Source organism: Vulpes lagopus, chromosome 5 (assembly GCF_018345385.1).
Source record: "Vulpes lagopus strain Blue_001 chromosome 5, ASM1834538v1, whole genome shotgun sequence".
Lineage (NCBI taxonomy): Eukaryota > Metazoa > Chordata > Mammalia > Carnivora > Canidae > Vulpes > Vulpes lagopus.
Window position 1 is genome coordinate 49,616,991 of NC_054828.1, and position 19,613 is coordinate 49,636,603.

The window sequence follows — 19,613 nt, forward strand, 5'->3', positions numbered from 1 at the left end:
TATTATTCATATTTAAAATTATCAGTTTATGAAAGTCAAAGTCTGGGCATCACTGGGCTAGAGTAGCGTCAAGGCAAAGATTCCATGAACGTGATAAAGTACATTAAAAAGTCATCTCTAGTAATTATCACTATAATCATCATGCATTTTAAAAGGATAGTGTAAAAACCAGTTTAGTATTTTAAGTGCAATACCTGTACTTTTATTTCCATCATTTACATGCATTAAATTTTAATTCTTTGAAATTCAGTGTTGCAGTATTCCACGTATAATAAGTGCTTGCAAACTTATTTGTCACCACTGTCCCTCAGAGATTCACCAGAGCACCTAAGGATATTATATCACATTTTTTGCATTTGGGGAAACCACATTTTGCATTTGGAACTGATTTGAACACGACGCCAATGCTGCTCTTGCAGCAGCACATGCATTTAAGTTTGCAGGAACACACCCTAGAGAAGCTGGTATGTACTCAGTTTGTCTTCTCCCCTCACCATCCACTCAGCCCCTCGGCTTCTAAAGCAAAGCCTTGCCCTGAGCTCTACCACAGCCCGAAAAGGATCCAAGTTCAGTTTTCAAGCGTTTGTCTCTTACATCATCGTCAGCCCCATACACTAGACTTGGAATCAACATCAAGGTAAGCCTTAGGGAGAGATCAGGTTTGTGGAACTGAAAACTTCAGGCCAACATGACAACGGTTCCTTGGACATTCAATCCAAAAGCCCCAGCTTGTGGGGGAGGAGGGAGTAAGCTGGTGGATCAGTGCCAGAGACCATCCTGCCTCTGGAGCTTTTCCAGGCCCTGATGCAACCAACAGCCATGGACTTTGGTAAAGGACAAACATCTCTGCTCTCAGTGTGCATCAATCACTGAATTTCACCAGACCTGGACCAGGATCCTGAATTCTTACACAGATGGGACAATCATTTCCTTTTCTTGCAGCCTTTGGATTGCAGATGATTTGGGGGATCCTTTTGTTCCCTTGGACCTCAAACTCAGAGCCCCCTGAACTCTGTTTTATTGTCTCCTAGGAATCGATCAAATTTTCACCCTTTTCCTTATTAACAAGTGTAAAACAGATGTTCGCTGGGTCTCTGATCCCAAAGGGTCTACAGGAGATCGGCTCGAATCATGGCTTGTGCTATTTCAAGTGAGGTCTTCTTTTTATAGTAAGCATCCAAATACTCATAAAGCAGCCAAGAAACTGATATTACTAAGCACACTATCTAAAGGCAGAAATTCCAAACAATCTTTTATTTTTTAGTTGTAGCCTCCAGTTGAAAACCAGGCTTCCGTTCCATACTAATTCTGGTGCTATTTCTCTCTGTAGTAGTCAAGGGTTCTATTGAGTCAGATCATTACTTTCCTACATTAATGTGTTCCTGTACCTTTTGGATCTTAAACCATCACACTAAGAAGAGGAAGCCTTAAATATTTGATAAAAGAATAAGCAGTCTCCAGGTAAATTTAAAATTGCATCCCAAAAACCTTGTATATATTCTCAGGGCACTTTATTAACTAAAAGTAATAACTGATAGCAATAGGACTATTACGCACACATCAGTGGATAGTGTTTTGCATTGAGACTATAACAGGTTTCAATTGTGTTACTCAACTGCAGCTTGTTTAAAATAGAAACAAAAACTGGAAAAAAGAAAGAGCCAGAGAATGTGAACTTGGTTGTGGAATTCCACGAGTCTAAAAAGATAAAATCACAAATACAAAATTCATTTTTTAGCCGTGAAGTATTTTTGGTACATGGTCATTTATGCTAGAAGAATCCTGTAAGTGTAATGTTCTCAGTAAGCTGACTTCTTAGGACTCATACCGATGGCTCTTGCGCTTTGACCATTAAAAATTGAGCTCACTGTCAAAGAAGAGGAGAGCAGAGAAGAGAAAAAGCTCCATGGTTCCCCATGAGCATAATAAACAGAACGACCCTTATTAGTTCCCACTTGTGGGTCCTAGCACCCTTCTGGGTTAGTGGATTAGCCAACAAGCAGCTCTTTGGAGGGGATGTTGAGAGAGCTTGAACCAGTGAAGTAAGATGCCCACATAAGGTTCTTTGTGGTTGGACACAGGCAGGATGGAAAGAAAAGGGGAGAGGTGTGAGAAGGGATTACACTCCAGCATAGAACTCCAAGGAGTCCAGAATTTCTAAATTTAAACAAGGCCTTTAAGGTCTTTTTGAAGGCAGCAAGATTGAACTTTTTACTTAACAGTTTTCATAACTTTTAAAGTCGTAGAGATGTGATATGTGGGTCTGTATTCATACTTTTGCCTTAGGCTGCACACAACTTAGGGGCAAGCCTGACACTGACCTGTTGATATCTAGCATGTAAAGCATTTCATACATGATATCATCAAATCTTCCCATTTCACAGAAAAAAAAAAACAAAAACAGCTGAGTCCCCACGGGGTACAATGACCCCAAAATCTCTTGGTTTATCTCTTCTACTAGACAGGAGGAACTCTGGATGTGGGTTAAGTAAATCAAAATCACAACCACATCATCCTGGTAGAGGGTGGAACCTTGGCCTCTCATGCAACTAGTGCAGAACAAGAGTCTGGGAAGAGTCCCTTCCTTGTGGGATCCTGGCAGTGGGTAGAGAGGAATGAGGGGTCACGCGGAAGAACCCTGCAGGGCTGTACAGGCAAAGGCCCAGGAACACTGGAGGAAATCCAGCTCTGAATATCAAATCCATTGTTTAACATTAGCAAGTCCTTGATTTACTAATCTTCTGCCACTTTAGCAAGTAGTTTAATGATTTCTTAGTTGATTATATTCAATATTTATACATTAGGTTTAAAATCATCCCACAGTATTAATTCTTCCAATCCATGAGCATGGAATATTTTTCCATCTCTTTGTGTCTTAATTTCTTTCAGGAGTGTTCTGTAGTTTTTAGGGTATAGATCCTTTCCCTCTTTGGTTAGATTTACTCCTAGGTATCTTATGCTTTTGGGTGCAATTGTAAATGGGATTGATTCCTTAATTTCTCTTTCTTCAGTTCCATTGTTAGTGTATAGAAATGCCACTGATTTCTGGGCATTGATTTTGTATCCTGCCACACTGCTGAATTGCTGTGAGTTCTAGCAATCTTGGGGTGGAAGAATTAATATTGTGAAAATGTCAATGCTACCCGGGGCAAATTACACGTTTAATGTAATCCCTATCAAAATACCATGGACTTTATTCAGAGAGTTGGAACAAATCATCTTAAGATTTGTGTGAAATCAGAAAAGACCCCAAATAGCCAGGGGAATATTGAAAAAGAAAACCAGAGTTGGGGGCATCACAATACTGGATTTCAGGTTGTACTACAAAGCTGTGGTCATCAAGACAGTGTGGTACTGGCACAAAAACAGACACATAGATCAATGTAACAGAATAGAGAACCCAGAAATGAGCCCTCAACTCTACGGTCAACTAATATTTGACAAAGCAGGAAAGACTATCCACTGGAAAAAGGACAGTCTCTTCAACAAATGGTGCTGGGAAAATTGGACATCCACGTGCAGAACAATGAAACTAGACCATTCTCTTACACCAGACACAAAAATCTAAATGTGAGACAAGAACCCATCAAAATCCTAGAGGAGAACACAGGCAACACCCTTTTTGAACTTGGCCACAGCAACTTCTTGCAAGATACATCCGTGAAGGCAAGGGAAACAAAAGCAAAAGTGAATAATTGGGACTTAAGATAAAAAGCTTCTGCACAGAAAAGAAACAGCCAACAAAACTAAAAGACAACCTACAGAATGGGAGAAGATATTTGTAAATGACATATCAGATAAAGGGCTGGTATCCAAGATCTATAAAGAACTAATTAAACTCAACAGCAAAGGGAGAAACAATCCAATCATGAAATGGGCAAAAGACATGAACAGAAATTTCACCAAAGAAGACCTACACATGGCCAACAAGCACATGAGAAAACGCTCTGCATTGCTGGCCATCAGGGAAATACGAATCAAAACCACAGTGAGATACCACCTCACCCCAGTGAGAAGGGTGAAAATGAACAAGACGGGAAACCACAAATGTTGGAGAGGATATGGAGAAAGGGGAGCCCTCCTGCACTGTTGGTGGGAATGTGAACTGGTGCAGCCACTCTGGAAAACTGTGTGGAGGTTCCTCAAAGAGTTAAAAATAGACCTGCCCTACGACCCAGCAATTGCACTGCTGGGGATTTACCCCAAAGATACAGGTGCAGTGAAACACCGGGACACCTGCACCCCGATGTTTATAGCAGCCATGTCCACAATAGCCAAACTCTGGAAGGAGCCTCGGTGTCCATCGAAAGATGATGGATAAAGAAGCTGTGGTCTGTGTATACACTGGAATATTCCTCAGCCATTAGAAACGACAAATACCCACCATTTGCTTCGACGTGGATGGAACTGGAGGGGATTATGCTGAGTGAAGTAAGTCAACATTATATGGTCTCATTCATTTGGAGAATATAAAAAATAGTGAAAGGGAATAAAGGGGAAAGGAGAGAAAATGAGTGGGAAATATCAATGAGGGAGACAGGACATGAGAGACTCCTAACTCTGGGAAATGAACAAGGGGTAGTGGAAAGGGAGGTGGGGGGGGATGGGGTGACTGGGTGATGACGGGCACCGATGGGGGCACTTGATGGGATGAGCACTGGGTGTTATGCTATATGTTGGCAAATTGAACTCCAATAAAAAAAAATATATACAAAAAAATTATCCCACAGGCCAGATAGTAGGCTGAGTTTCAAGGTAGCCCCATAACTTTTTCTTGCCTGGGAAAGTACAAAGGTACAGGTTACTCTGCGGGCCCCAAGCAAGTGCTCAATTACACGTTGGGGCAATTCCACCTTCCTCATTATCAGAACCATTGGAGCACCTGGTGGATTTAAGGTCGTGAAAAGGGATTATAGAAGAGAGACTCATGCTCTTTCATATGGGTCCAATGAGTTCGGCGACCTCAGAGAACTAAGTTTGAAACAAAGATGACTTACAGGGTACGAGAAGAAATAACATTGCTATTTAAAAATAAATCAATCAATCCTTTAGAGATAAGAGTTTTTCTTTAGAAACTTTGGAACAAAAATTGACCTTGCTGAGCCAAGAAATGTCGTAGACTTTAAAAGATTTCTCAAGATCAATGATATATTTTTAAATCACTTTCCTTAAGCAAATCAGTCCTATCTTGTAACATGGCCGAAGGAAACCTATAGAAGTCGTTCCAAAAAGCACCATTGTGAGTCAAGGATGAGATCATAGTGGAGAATCAAGCAAACTTTCATTTTGATCAAATTAAAGTCTGAGTGTCCAGAGCAAGGATCTGCAATGCCTGTGATGTCATTCCCAGGCCCCACAATGTCTCACCTATGTGCTCTTGTTTAGTGTTTAAAATCTACTTGTAAGAGGCACACACTTGAGACAGGATGATTTCAAAGATGCTCATTGTGCTTTGCAGTTGATCGAAGCTGCTGAATCTCAGAGATGTGAGCGAATTTTCTTTTGCAGTCTTATATTCAACTTTCTTCTTTAAATAACCGCTTTGATTTTTTTATGTTTCTTTCCTCTTTGTCCTCTCACTCCTCTGCTTTCTCATCTACTTTAGTTCCCTGTGTCCAGGGCACTCTCTTGTCTTCTCTAATTGACATCTCTAGGTCCCCCATGAAACTACCCAACTCTTCTCATCCCTGCCCCTGGTTCCTCCCCACTTGGAGTTCAGTGTCAAAAACCGTCTTGCAGCCAACGTTTGAACACTTCTCTAGTCAGAATGACCCTTCCTAGATACCACCGTTTTGTGTTTGGAAATCCCAACCCCAAATGACTTATCTCAGGCTGATGAAACTCAAACCCCAGATTGTTATAAAATGACCCCACCTTACATGGAGTCAAAGCTCCTCCTCTGAACTCCTAGGGCATTTATCATTTGCATCATTCTTTTTTTATTATTGTTATTGAGATGTAATTGTCATACCACACTAGCTGAGTTTCAGGTGTGCAGCATGATTCACTATGCGTAGGCGCAGTGAAATAGTCACCACAATCGGTCTGGTTGCCATCGGTCGCCATGCAGAGTTAATACAATATTATTGACTATATTCCCCATGCTACGCATTACATCCCCATGGCTTACTCTACTGTAAGTTTGTGCTTCTAAATCCCCCTCTCATTTCATCCCCTCCTAGCCCTTCCCCTTCCAACACACTTTCTGTATATCCATGAGTCTAGGTTTTTTTCTGTTTCTCTTGGTTTTTAGATTCTACATTTAAGAGAGCTTCTGTGGTGTTTGTCTTTCTCTGACTTACATCATTCAGGATGATACCCTGAAGGTCCATCCATGTTATTGCAAATGGCAAGACTTCATTCTTTTATTATGGCTAAATAATATCCCATCGTGTATATATACCACATCTTCTTTTCCATTCGTCCACTGATTTTTCCATATCTTGGCTATTGTAAAAAATGCCGCAGTAAACATAGGGGTGCATATATCTTTTCAAATTAGTGTTTTCTGTTTTCCTCAGGTAGATACCCAGAAGTAGAATTGCTGAATCATTGGGTAGTTCAATCTTTAACTCTTTGAGGAACCTCTATACTGTCTCACGTAGCGACCACTCCAGTTTACATAGCCATCAGCAGTGGCCAGGGGTTCCCTTTTCTCCATATCCTTGCCAGCACTTGATATTTTTGTCTTTTTGATTATAGTCATTCTGACAGGTAAAAAATAATATCTCATTGTGGTTGTGATTTACATGTCCCTGACAACTAGGGATGTTGAACATCTTTTCATGTCCCTGTTGGCCATCTGTATGCCCTCTTTGGAAAAATGTCAATTTAGATACTCTGCCCATTTTTACATTGGATTGCTTCTTTGTTTGTTTAGTTATTCTGTTGTATGAGTTGTTTATATATTTTTGGACATTAACCCCTTCTCAGATACATGATTTACAAATATCTTCTTGCATTTCGTAGTTTGCCTTTTTGTTCTGTTGACAGCTTCCTTCACTCTGCAGAAGCTTTTTAGTTTGATGTAATTGCATTTGTTTATTTTTGCTTTGTTTTCCTTTTGTTGGAGTCAGATCCAAGAAAAAATTGCTAAAACTCATGTCAAGGAGCATATTTGCCTTTTGTTTTTGTTTTTGTTTTTGTAGGTTTTTAAAGAGGTTTTATGGTTTCAAGTATTGCATTCTTTAATCCATTTTGAGTTAATTTTTGTATGTGGTGTGAGTTAGTGTCTAGTTCCATTGTTTAGCATGTAACTATCCAGGCTCCCAATGCCATTTATTACAGAGACTGTCCTTGCTGTATCTAATACGTATCTAATATTCTTGCCTCCTTTGGTATAAATTAGTTGACTATATTTGTTTGGGTTTCTTTCTGGGCTCTATAAACTTTTCCATTGATCTATATATATGTCTCTTTTTATGCCCATATCATGTTGTTTTGGTTACTATACCTTTCTAATACTGTTTGAAATCAAGAAGCATACTTTCAAATTTGTTCTTTCTCAGGATTATTTTGGCCATTCAGAATCTTTTGTGGTTTCATATAAATGTTTGAATCATTTGTTCTAGTTCTGTGAAAAATACCATTGGAATTTTGATAGAGATTGCATTGAATCTGTAGATTTGGGTAGTATGACCATTTTATTTATTTACTTACTGATTTCTGATTTATTTATTTGAGAGAGAGAGAAAGACAGAACATGAGCAGGGAAAGGGGTAAAGAGAGAGGGAGAAAAAGAATTTCAAGAAGACTCCCCACTAAGCAAGGAGCCCAACACAGGCTCAATCTCACCTCCCTGAGATTATGACCTGAGCTGAAACCAAGAGTCAGATGCTCAGCCTACTGAGCTACCCCAGTACCCCTTGGGTATTTTAATAATATTAATTTTTTCAATATTTTTAAACCTATGAGCATGAAATGTCTTTCCATTTATTTGTGTCTTTAATTTCTTTCATCAATCAGGGTTTTATAGTTTTCACATCCTTGACTGAAATTATTTCTGGGTATTTTACTCTTTTTCATGTGATTGTAAATGGGATTATTTTCTTGATTTCTCTCTCTGATAGTTGGTTATTAGTCTATAGAAATGCATAATTTTTGCATATTAGTTTTGTATCCTGAAAATTTACCGAATCTGTTTATTAGTTCTAACAGTTTTTTTGTGGCCTTCAAGATTTTCTAAATATAGTATCATGTCATCTACATCTAGTAACAGTTTTATTTTTTCTTTCCAATTTAATGTCTTTTATTTCTTTTTCTTGCCTAATTGCTGTGGCTAGGATTTTCAGTACTGTATTTTAAAAAGTAATGACAGTGAGCATTCTTGTCTCATTCCTTGTGAAAAAGCTTTCAGCTTTTCACTGTTGGATATATTAGCTATGAGTTTGTCATATCTAGTTTTTATTATGTTGAGATGCATTCTCTCCATACCCACTATGTTGAGAGAGTTTTTATCATAAATGGATATTAGATTTTGTCAATATCAAATGCTTTTTTCTGCATCTGTTGAGATGATATTATTTTTACCTTTTGTTTTGTTAATGTAGTGTATCACATTGATTGATTTGCAGATGTTGAACCACCATTGCATCCCTAGAATAAATCTCACTTGATCATAGTGTATTATTCCTTTAATGTATTGTTGAACTCAGTTGCATAATATTTTATCGAGGATTTTTGCATCTATGTTCATTGGGGATATTGGCCTATAAATTTCCTTTTTCGTGTGTGATGTCTTTGCATGGGTTTTAGCAATAGGGCAATGCTGGCTTCATAAAATGTGTTTGGAAGCTTTCCCTTCTCTTCAGGTTTTTGGAAAAGTTTGAAAAGGATAGGTATTAAATCTTTAAATGCTTGATAGCATTCGCCAGTGAAGCCACCTGGTCCTGGGCTTTTCTTTTTTTGGAAGTTTGGGATTACTGATTCAGTCTCCTTATTAGTAATCAGTTTATTCAGATTTTCTATTTCTTCATATTAAGTATTTGGAAGATTATACATTTCTAGGAATTTATCCATTTCTTCTAGGTTGTTCAATTTGTTGTTACATAAATAGCCATAGTAGTCTTTTATGATTCTTTGTATTTCTGTAGTATCAGTTATAACTTCTTACATTTATTATTTTAGTTATTTGAGCCCTCTGTCTTTTTTTCTTGGTAAGTCTAACTAAAGGTTCGTCAGATTTGTTTATCTTTTCAAAGAACAGCTCTTAGTTTCATTGATTTTTTTTTTTTACTGTATTTTTAGTCTATTTCATTGATTTCTGCTCTGATCTTTGTTATTTCCTTCATTCTACTAACCTTAGACTTTTTTCTTTTTTTCCTAAGCCCTTTAGGTATAAAGTTAAAGTGCTTATTTGAGAATTCTCATTTTTTGAGGTAGGCCTGCATTGCTATGAACTTCCCTTTTAGAACTCCTTTTTATTGCATCCTGTAGATTTTGATATGTTATATTTTCTGTTTTCATTTGTCTCTAGATATCATTAATTTCTCCTTTGAGTTTTTCAATGACCCAGTAATTGTTCAGTAATAAGTTGTTTAATCTCCATGTATTTGTAGTTTTCCATATTTCTTCTTGCAATTGACTAGTTTTATGTCATGGTCAGAAAAGATGCTTGATATGATTTCAGTCTTTTTAAATTTATTGAGACTTGTTTTGTGGCCTAACACATGATCTGGTCTGGAAAATGTTCTATGTTCACTTGAGAAAAATGTATATTCTTTTGCTTTGGGGTGGAATGTTCTGTGTATGTCTATCAATATGTCATTTAAGACCAATGTTTCCTCATTGATTTTCTGTCTGGATGATCTTTTCATTAATGTAAATAGAGTGTTAAAATCCCTTACTCTTATTGTATTGTTGTCAATTTCTCCCTTTAGGTCTGTTAATATTTGCTTTATATACTTTGATGCCCCTATAATGGGTGCATATGTATTTAGAAATGTTATCTTCATGCTGGATTGACCCCTCCATCATATACTGCCCTCTTTGTCTCTTATTAGTCTTTATTTTAAAGTCTATTTCATCTGATATGAGTGTGGCTATACCAGCTTTCTTTTTAGTTCCACTTGCACGGAATGTCTTTTTTCATTCCTTACTTCCAGTAAGGCTTCCTTATTTCTGAAATAAGTGTCTTGTTGACAGTATATAGATGTGTCTTGTTTTTTATCCATTCAGCTACTCTACATTTTTTGATTGGAGAATTTAGTCCATTTACAATTAAAGTTATTATTGATAAGTATGTACTTACTGCCATTTTGATCATTGTTTTCTGGCTGTTTTTGTAGTTCCTCTCTGTTCCTTTCTTCTTTTTCTTCTCTTTCTCTCTTTTTCTCTTTCTTTCTGTTCCTTTGGATGATTTTCTTTAGTCATTTAGTGATATGTTTAGATTCCTTTCTCATTTTCTTTTGTGTATTTACTTTAAGTTTTTACCTGGTGGTTAGTATGAGGTTCACATATCTCAACCCACGTATATAATAGTCTAGTTTAAGTTGATAATAAGCCTAACATATTCCAAACTCTACATTTTTACTCCCCCCGACACACATTTTATGTTTTTGTTGTCACTTTTTACATTTTTTTTTATTTTATGTGTCTCTTAACTAACAATGTGTCCCTTAACTAATATAGCTTTAGATAATTTTGTTACTTCTGTCTTTTAACTTCCTTAGTAGCTTTAGTTGACTAACCCACTACTTTTACTAGGTATTTACCTCTTCTAGTGAGATCTTTACTTTTATATGTTTTCTTGTTAATTAGTCCCATTTCTTTTTGGCTTAAGGAAGACCCTTTAATATTTCTTGTAAAGCCAGTTTAATAGTGATAAAACTTTTTTAGCTTTTGCTTATCTGAAAAAACTTAGTATCTCTCCTTCAAATGTGGATGATAATCTTGCTGAGTAGAGTATACTTTTTGGAAGTTTTTCCTTTTCAGCCTTTGAATATGTCATGCCACTCTCTTCTACCTTGAAAATTTTCTAATGAGAAATCTGCTGATAGCCTTATGGGATTTCCCTTCTATGTAACAATTTGTTTTTCTCTTATTGTTTTTGAGGTTCTCTCTTTATCTTTGATTTAGACATTTTAATGATAATGTTTCCTGGTGTGATTCCCCTTGGATTCATCTTAGCTGGGACTTTCTCAGCTTTCTGGACTGGGATGTCTGTTTCCTTCCCTAGGTTAGGGAAATTTTCAGCTATTACTTATTTTATATATAATTATATATTATATATTATAAATTATATATTATATATATATAATTTCTTTAAATAAGTTGTCTGCTTCTTTTTTCTCTCTTCTTCTGGTGCTCCTATAATGTGAATATTCTTCTTGATGTTGTCCCAGAGGTCTCTTAACTTATCCTCATTTAAAAATTTTTATTTCCTTTTTGCTGCTGGGGTGAGTTCCATTGCTTTATCTTCCAACTTGCCAATCTATTCTTTTTTTTTTTTAATTTTTTTTTAAATTTTTATTTATTTATGATAGTCACAGAGAGAGAGAGAGAGGCAGAGACACAGGCGGAGGGAGAAGCAGGCTCCATGCACCGGGTGCCTGATGTGGGATTCGATCCCGGGTCTCCAGGATCGCGCCCTGGGCCAAAGGCAGGCGCCAAACTGCTGCGCCACCTAGGGATCCCTTGCCAATCTATTCTTATGCTTCATCCAGTCTGCTGTTGAAATCCTCTAGTCTGTTTTTCAGTTCAGTTATTGTATTCTTCAGCTCTCTGACTTCTGTTACTTATATTTTCTGTCTGTTGAGGTTCTTATCCATTCTCCCAAGTCCAGTGAGCATCTTTGTTACCATTACTTTGAATACTTTATCAGATAACTTATCTCCATATCATTAAGGTCTTTTTCTGAGGTTTTGTCTTAGTTTGGAATGTATTTCTCCATTTCTTAATTTTGCTTGACTGTGTTTGTTTCTATGTAGTAGGGGAAACAACTATACCTCTCTCTGTCTTGAAGGAATGGCCTTATATAAGTAGATGATGATTCTTCTTGTTCAGCCTTGTAGCTCTTGATTGTTTCTCAAACCTTTGTGATTGTCTAAGCCACCTGATTATTGATATGCCCCTGTTTTTGAGTTTGCCAAGACCCGTCAGTGACCCAAAGGGAAGAATCAAATTTACCACCTACTTTCAAGCTGATTGGAAGCCAGACTCTCCGCAGCTATTAAATTCTGCAAATGTTTACAGTCCACTGAGACTGCAGTCACAATCACTGCTGGCCTCCAGACCAGATCTGGAAGTAACTTAACCATGAGTAACAGTCACAACCCTCCAGATGAGTGTGTAAGCTCCAGATGGGTGTGTAAGCTTCTTCCTGGGAAATCTTACTGAGCCATACCAAGGCCAAGGGGGTGTGCAAGGATAGTGTTTTCTTATTTACCTTCCCTGGGAACACCTCCTTAGCCTCTAGATGTGTGGGAAGCCTGTAGCCAGCCCCTCGCTCAGGCTGAAGCTCCAGGCTAAGTAAACAGGCCTTTTTATAGGAAGACTGGGGTCGTGTTTGGAAGAAATGATACTGAGTACTTTGAGTACTTTCCTCAGTATTTAGGATTATGAGCCTCAAACTAGAACAGGGATTTAAAAACTGTGGCAAAGCCTGGTAAGAAAGGAAGTGATCCTGGAAGGAAAGAACAGTTTTCCCAAATGCAGAGCTGAGTTGAAGATTTTATGTCCCATTCTGAGACACAAATTTGAGGAGGAAGACCAGGTGAGAGAGGACAGGTGGCCCAGCCGCTGAGGAAATGCAACAAAGGAAATGTAAATCAGGCACATACCTAACACTCCAAAACTGCAATTGTTAGCTGATAAGAGCAAACACTTTCTGGTAGCTTACTGCGTGCTGTACTATGTGCATGCCATCTCATTTAGTCCTCATATTTATCAGTCCCAAGTTTCTAGGCATGGAAATTGAAGCTTAATTATTAATTTGCCCAAAATGATAGTTAGAAGCTGGTGGAAGTAGGATTTGAAGCCATTCATTCTGACTCCAAAGTCTAAACTGGTCATCACTAACATTATATCTTAAGAGGGTTGAAACAGGTGCTACATGTAGAATCTTCGCTGAGCGGGGGAGAAATGACAGTTCTTAGTGGAGCAGCTGGAGCCTGGGCAGGGAGGAATCCGCAGCCTCCACAGGGATTGGCTAGAGCAAAACAGAGCAGATGGGGAGCCAGAGCAAGGCCTGAGGCAGCGGTGGTGCAGGGTGTCTAGGGGAAGAGCTATAATGGTGGTGCTCCCAGCAGCAGTGGAGTCACCTGGGGAAAGAGGCTACACATGGCCCCACACAAGAGGAGAGTGGGAACTGCTGCCTTAGGGTGGCTGATGGCAAATTTGGGAGCTTTAATAACTAAACTAGATAGGGCTAGGACTCAGATGTCTTTATTCCTCATCTCTCAATGCTGACAGTGTATGACTTGTCTCCCCAGCTTCACTCCGTAGTCAGTGAGGGCATGAGCGAGCTTCCTATGACTTTAGCACCTCACAACGAAGACACCCAATGTCAGTTTATTTGCTTAGAAATTATGCATTCATCCATATTTTGGAAAGAAGGCACTTCTGTACACTCCTTATTTCTGCCTGCTAGGAACACTGTTCCTGGTGAACAGTGTTCACTTTTCAGAACAAAAGTGAGCAAACCGCTGAGAAAACTCCCTTGAAGTATTATTCCAGGTGTGTGTAGATGTGTGTCTAAGGAGAGAAACGTGGCGTTTGTTGTGCATCTACTAGGAGCCAGGCTCCATGCCAGACGCAGTACAAATGTCCTTTCATTTAATCCTTAAGTGGCTGGATAAAGTAGTGGAAATTATTAATATGTATTTTGTACAGATGCAAAAACTTAGAGACCCAAACTCACACAGTTAATGAATCATGTGAGCCCAGGTCATTCTGGCTCCAAAATCCACTCCCCCTGCACTCCCACCCCCACCCCATTTCACTGAGAAATTTGCCTCGTAGAGAAAAAAGGTCTTTATAGGATAAAATTCCCCAGCTCCCCTAAGTCCCTGTGGCCACTGGCTTCAACCTCCTTGAGTGGCTTTCCAAGCTCAGGCATCCCGCCTGGTGCGGCGGCTGCTGTCCTGGGGCAGGGACAAAGGGAATCTTGGACGACATGAGGCTGGTCCAGAGACACACACGGTGGATGAGTAGGCATCGGTGGCTCGGGTCCCCTCTTCCACATCAGAGTAATGAATACTCTCAGGATGTGTTTCAACATTAAGGGCCCTGCCCAGCAGTTCGGTAGGTTCCCAGGGGGCCGGCAGCCGCTCTCCCCACACAGCCCGGTCCATGCCCTGCGCCCCACACAGGGCTCCGAGCCATCTTCAGGGATGCGCCAGGATGTCCTCACCATTCACGGAGGAGGACACTGGGACTTTTCTGTCCATAAAATCAAATCATGAAAATAGAGCTTTCTCTGGAGCGCCTGGGCCTTGCCCCCCAGGGCTGCAGTAAGAAGAAAACAAACGTGGGGCAATAAATAAACCAAGGAAACGAGAGAGCTCTCGTCCCCTCCTCAGGAAAACGCAGGAAACGTGAAGCCAAGTTCAGTCAGGATGTTCCAACGTTGTCACCGGGAACTGTAGTCGCCCGTGGAAGCCCGCGCGGCCCAGGAGCCGAGGGGGACGCGGCCAAGTGCGCTTCCCGCGCGTGAGAAGCCGCCGACCAGTGGGCCCAGGCGCCTGGAGCTTCCCGGCCGGCCCCTGGGGGGCCACGGGGAGAGGGGAGCCCGGGGCTCACGGCTGGGGTGGCTGGGGGGCCGGGCTGGGGAGGGCACCCAGGAGGGCACCCAGGAGGGCCCAGGAGGGCCGGGGAGGGCAGGCCCAGGGAGAGCACCCAGGAGGGTCGGGGAGAGCACCCTGGAAGGCCAGAGAAGGCACCCAGGAGGGCCCGGGAGGGCAGGCCCAGGAGAGCACCCAGGAGGATTGGGGAGGGCGGGGAGAGCACCCAGGAGGGTCGGGGAGAGTACCCAGGAGGGCCAGGGAGGGCACCCAGGAGAGCCGGGGAGACCATCCAGGAGGGCCCGGGAGGGCAGGCCCAGGAGAGAACCCAGGAGGATTGGGGAGGGCAGGGCAGAGCACCCAGGAGGGTCGGGGAGAGTACCCAGGAGGGCCAGGGAGGGCACCCAGGAGGGCCGGGGAGACCATCCAGGAGGGCCCAGGAGGGCAGGCCCGGGAGAGCACCCAGGAGGGTTGGGGAGGGCGGGGAGAGCACCCAGGAGGACTGGGGTGGCCAGGCCAGGGTGGGCACCCAGGAGGGCAGGGGAGGGTGGGGAGAGCACCCAGGAGGCCGGGGGAGGGGGGCCGCTTGCCGTGCGCACGGGGCCTGGGGCGGGGGGAGGGGGGATGCAGGTGGAGGACTTGATCCAGCGGCGATTCCTTCTGGCTGCGGCCGGTGTCCCTGGGTGTCGCATCCCCAGGACCACAGCTGCTGCTCCCCGATGGGGCCCCGCGAGGCCGGGCCACGCCTCAGTTCCCGCCGCGCACCCCGTGGCCCGTCAGCTCTTCAGGGTTTTGGGGGCAACGGCCCGTTCATTCCTTTCCTTGGGGACCTTGCGGAGCCCTGGGGCCGTGGCGGGAGCGAGGAGACAGGTGCTGAGGGGAGGCCGCCGGCGGCAACATGCGCTCGTGTTTCCTCGGACCCCAGGTTCTGGGACCGACGGGGCCTGAGAACCCAGCGGTGCAGCCCGGGGCTCCGCGAACCGCGGCCGCCGTGGAACAAAGGGGCGGCCTTCGCGGGGGCGCCGCTGCGGTGACATGGCTCGGTCCCCCGGGAGCCCTGCTCACCCGGGGCCGCGGCTCCCCACGGGCCCTGCGGTGGGGGTGCGACCTGGGGTTGGGGGGCTCGGGGGCCGTGCGCCAGGCAGGCTGCCCCGGAGGACGCTGTCGGTGGGGCGCCGTGTCCTCAGGGCCATGTCCCGGGCTGGCACCCAACCCCCGATGGGATGGCAGGGAGGGGGTGTGGGAGGTGGCTGGGGCTGCGGTCAGGGGGAGGAGCCCTCGGGAATGGGGTTAGACCTTAGAGGCAGGACAGACAGACAGACAGCCGCGGGAGGACGCACGGACGTCACCGTGTGCAGCACGTGGAGGGCTGGGCCCGGAGCTCCACCAGGCACAGCTCACCTGAGATCTTCGCCTCCCGAGCTTCCAGGGACAAGGAAAGGGCCGCGGCCTGCGGGAGGGGGGCCCCTGGTCTGCCCCGCACCCCCCCCCCCTACTGGCGCCCACACCCCGGGGCATTGGCGGGACACCTGTGCCGTTCTTCCCCTGCACGCTCCGGAGCTCTACGCAACCCTTCCCGGCTCCAGGTTCCAGTTTCTTAAAACTGCAGATGCGCACAGCTTCATTTTTTCCCTTTAATCACAATTTCCCCCTCTTTCCCCAGTTGCGCCCCGCTTCCTTCCCCGGTTGCCTGTGGCGCCGCGTCTACGCCCAGTACCCCACAGCCTGGCCCCGCCGCGGGCCAAACGTCACCCCTCGACCCCTCAGGGCCAGAGCCCCCGCGTGCTCCAGCGGACGTCGGGTCCCCGCAGGGGCGTCCTAGCAGCCTCGCGCCCCCCAGCGGCACCTGCTCCGCGGCCTGCGCGTGGGGGACCCAGGGAGCCCCCCCCAGGGAAGCTCCGCCCTCTGCACCTCGGGGACCCAGGGAGCCCCCCACCCGGGAAGCTCCGCCCCCTGCGCGTCGGGGACCCAGGGTCCCCCCCACCCGGGAAGCTCCGCCCCCTGCGTGTCGGGGACCCAGGGCCCCCCCCCCGGGAAGCTCCGCCCCCTGCGCGTGGGGGACCCAGGCGCCCCCCCCCAGCTCCGCGGCCTCGCCGTGACCCCTGCGAGCTGCACCCACCGTCGGTGTAGGCAGGGGCGCCGCCCGCCCCGCACCCGAGCCCCCCATCCTCGTCGGGCCTCGGGGAGCACCTCCAGGTGTGCGACGGCCGCGCAGGGGCAGAAGGGCTCGGCTGGCCTGCGGCCTCCCAGGCGGCGTCCCCTGCGCCCGGGAATGGCTGGGCCCCCCCGCAGCTGCTCCGCCCGCCGCCTCCCCTTCCCTGCTGTCCGCGGGGCGCACACACTGCACACGCGTGTCTGCCCGTGTGGTGGTGCGCGCAGGCCCACGGATGCTCACAGCTGCAGGCTGCTTCCATACAGCGCGGGGGCACCAGGCGGGCAGGGCTCAGGCCACCGGGGCTGCAAGACGCCGCGTCCCCCGAGCGCTCCGGGGGGCACACCGCGGGCTGCGGGCAGCTCTCTCCCTCCACCCTTCCTAAGCAAAGTAAATCCCTCCTGAGTTCAAAGCATAACCATCCCATAGCAAGAGTCCTTAAAAAGACCTTTAAAAAAAAAAAAAGAACCCAATAACTTCTATCCTAAGGAAATACAAATGCAAAAGTGTTCATCACGGTGTTTTAAAAAAGAAAAAGGAAAGAAAGAAACGTCGCTCCCCAATTCTAGTAAGAATATCCGTACCACGGGATGTTATGATGCTCTTTAAAATAACATGTTTAGGCCTTTAAAAACAGTTTTAAAATGGGGGAAATGTTTACAAAATAACGTAAAATGCTTAGGGCGTATAATAGTGCGCCACTTTAATAATTCAAAACAAGATCACAGAAGAAAGACTGGAAAGAGTTATGCCAACATGCAGATAATGGTTATCTCTACGTAGTAAATTAAAGGGTGTTCTTGGGCAGCCCGGGTGGCTCAGCGTTTTAGTGTCGCCTTCAGCCCAGGGCCTGATCCTGGGAATCCAGGATCGAGTCCCACCTAGGCCTCCCTGCATGGAGCCTGCTTCTCCCTCTACCTGTGTCTCTGTGTCTCTCACAAATAAGTAAATTTTAAAAATCTTTAAAAAATAATAGAAATAAAAAATAAAGGATATTCTTGTGTCTTTTCTCTCTTGAGAATCTCTAAGATAGCCAGTCATTTTCTAATCAGCAAATACCATATATTTTAATCTTTTTTTTTTAATAGGACAGTCTCAAAGCTGGTAGCATTGGTCTCCAAAAAGAACACATTGATGCTGAGAAAACCAAAAACTTTTCTAAGCTTCCTCCCAGGTGGAGGAAGTCAGGTTGTGGGCTCTCTTCATCCCACCAGGAGCCAACATTTGTTGATCACAGATGAATCCATGCAACCCACCCAGGTGTGTGCCTTGCTTACATTCTCCACATGCCTTTGAAGTACCCTAGTGACTCATCAAAGTACCGAAATGACTCATCAACAGATGAGGAGAGCCAGGTTCCTCCGGGTCACCGGGTTCGGAGCCAGGGTCAGGCGTCCATCGCCCCACTTCATGGCTACGCTAAGCTGCTCTCTCTTCCCACCACCCACCCCACCCCGGGGAAAACAATTGGCCGTTAAGATCAAGAAAGAGGTGCATCAAAGGTGAAGCGAAACAAGGAAGAGGAGCCAGAGAGAGAAAATAGTGACTCAGACAGAAAGCCTGTCCCAGAAGGAGAAAGAAGGGAGACGGTTCTCCTCTCCGCTTGCTCCCGGATCCCTGCAGGGGTTCCTGAGGGCCCTGCTGGACGCGCTGACTCCATTCGCTGCCCCTTCTGGGTTGCCTCGCTCCCTTCTCCAGCTCCTCAAATGAGAAACTAAGGGAGCTGGGCCATTGCTTCTAGCCCCAAATAAGTGGTAAGAACTAAAATTGGAAGTTCCTCTCCTCGAATCCTGAGTTCAAAACTGCAAGCCAAATCACTGTAGAGGGAGAATAAAAGGAGTCCCGTTGCCACTGCCAGCTGGAAGAGGTCCTGCATGCCCAAGGAGCATCATTTCTCCAACACATCTCCTCCAATCAAGATGTCCCAGGGTTCCCCACCGCTCCAATAGACAGAAGCACAACACTCTCCTTTCCAGACGTCTTGGGTTAATTTCTTTATTTTTTCTGGCCCGCATTTTGAAGCCTTTCCAGACTGATGGACTAAAGTGGAAATTACAGTCCTATCGGCTCTGTCCAAAACAGATGCCACATAATCACAATCGTATTAATAAAGCTGGCAAGAGTGAGTATGAAGAATTTGAGGGAAGGGAGAGGGAGAAAAAGAAACCCTAACAACTTCCGGAATGTCTCAACCGACTGAACGCTTCTGCCTTGAGACAGGTTTCCCTGAGAAATCTGAAGTCGGCTTTCCCCCATCTAAACTCCAAGTAATTCCTTTTCTTCTGTTTAATATGTTCTACAGTGTGGCCGAAGGGAGAGAAAAGGGGGGATATTTTCTCGAATCCTTTTGGACTTCACAACATTCGAGATCTTGTGCATGGGTCTCCAGCTGTGCATGACATAAGTCATTGAAAACTGGCACATCTTTCCATCAGCAAGCGCAGCACAACCACAAGTTTGGCAGGCAGTTCATGTTGCCAGATGCCTTCACTGTTTCTTAAACTATGTATTCAAGGCACTCCACTTTTTTCTTGCTGGAAATACTTTCAAAGAAGAACACAATGTTTTGGGTTTCCTGGCCAAAGTTTAGCTGTACTTTTGCATCTTTGCCAAACTTCCTGTTTTTAGCAAAAACAATTTATTATCTTGCTCGTTCTTTAGACCCAAAAGGATTTGCAGGCACAAATAACTACTTGGTTTCCCTATCTTTTCAGGGAAGAAACTCACCCACTTTTCCATAA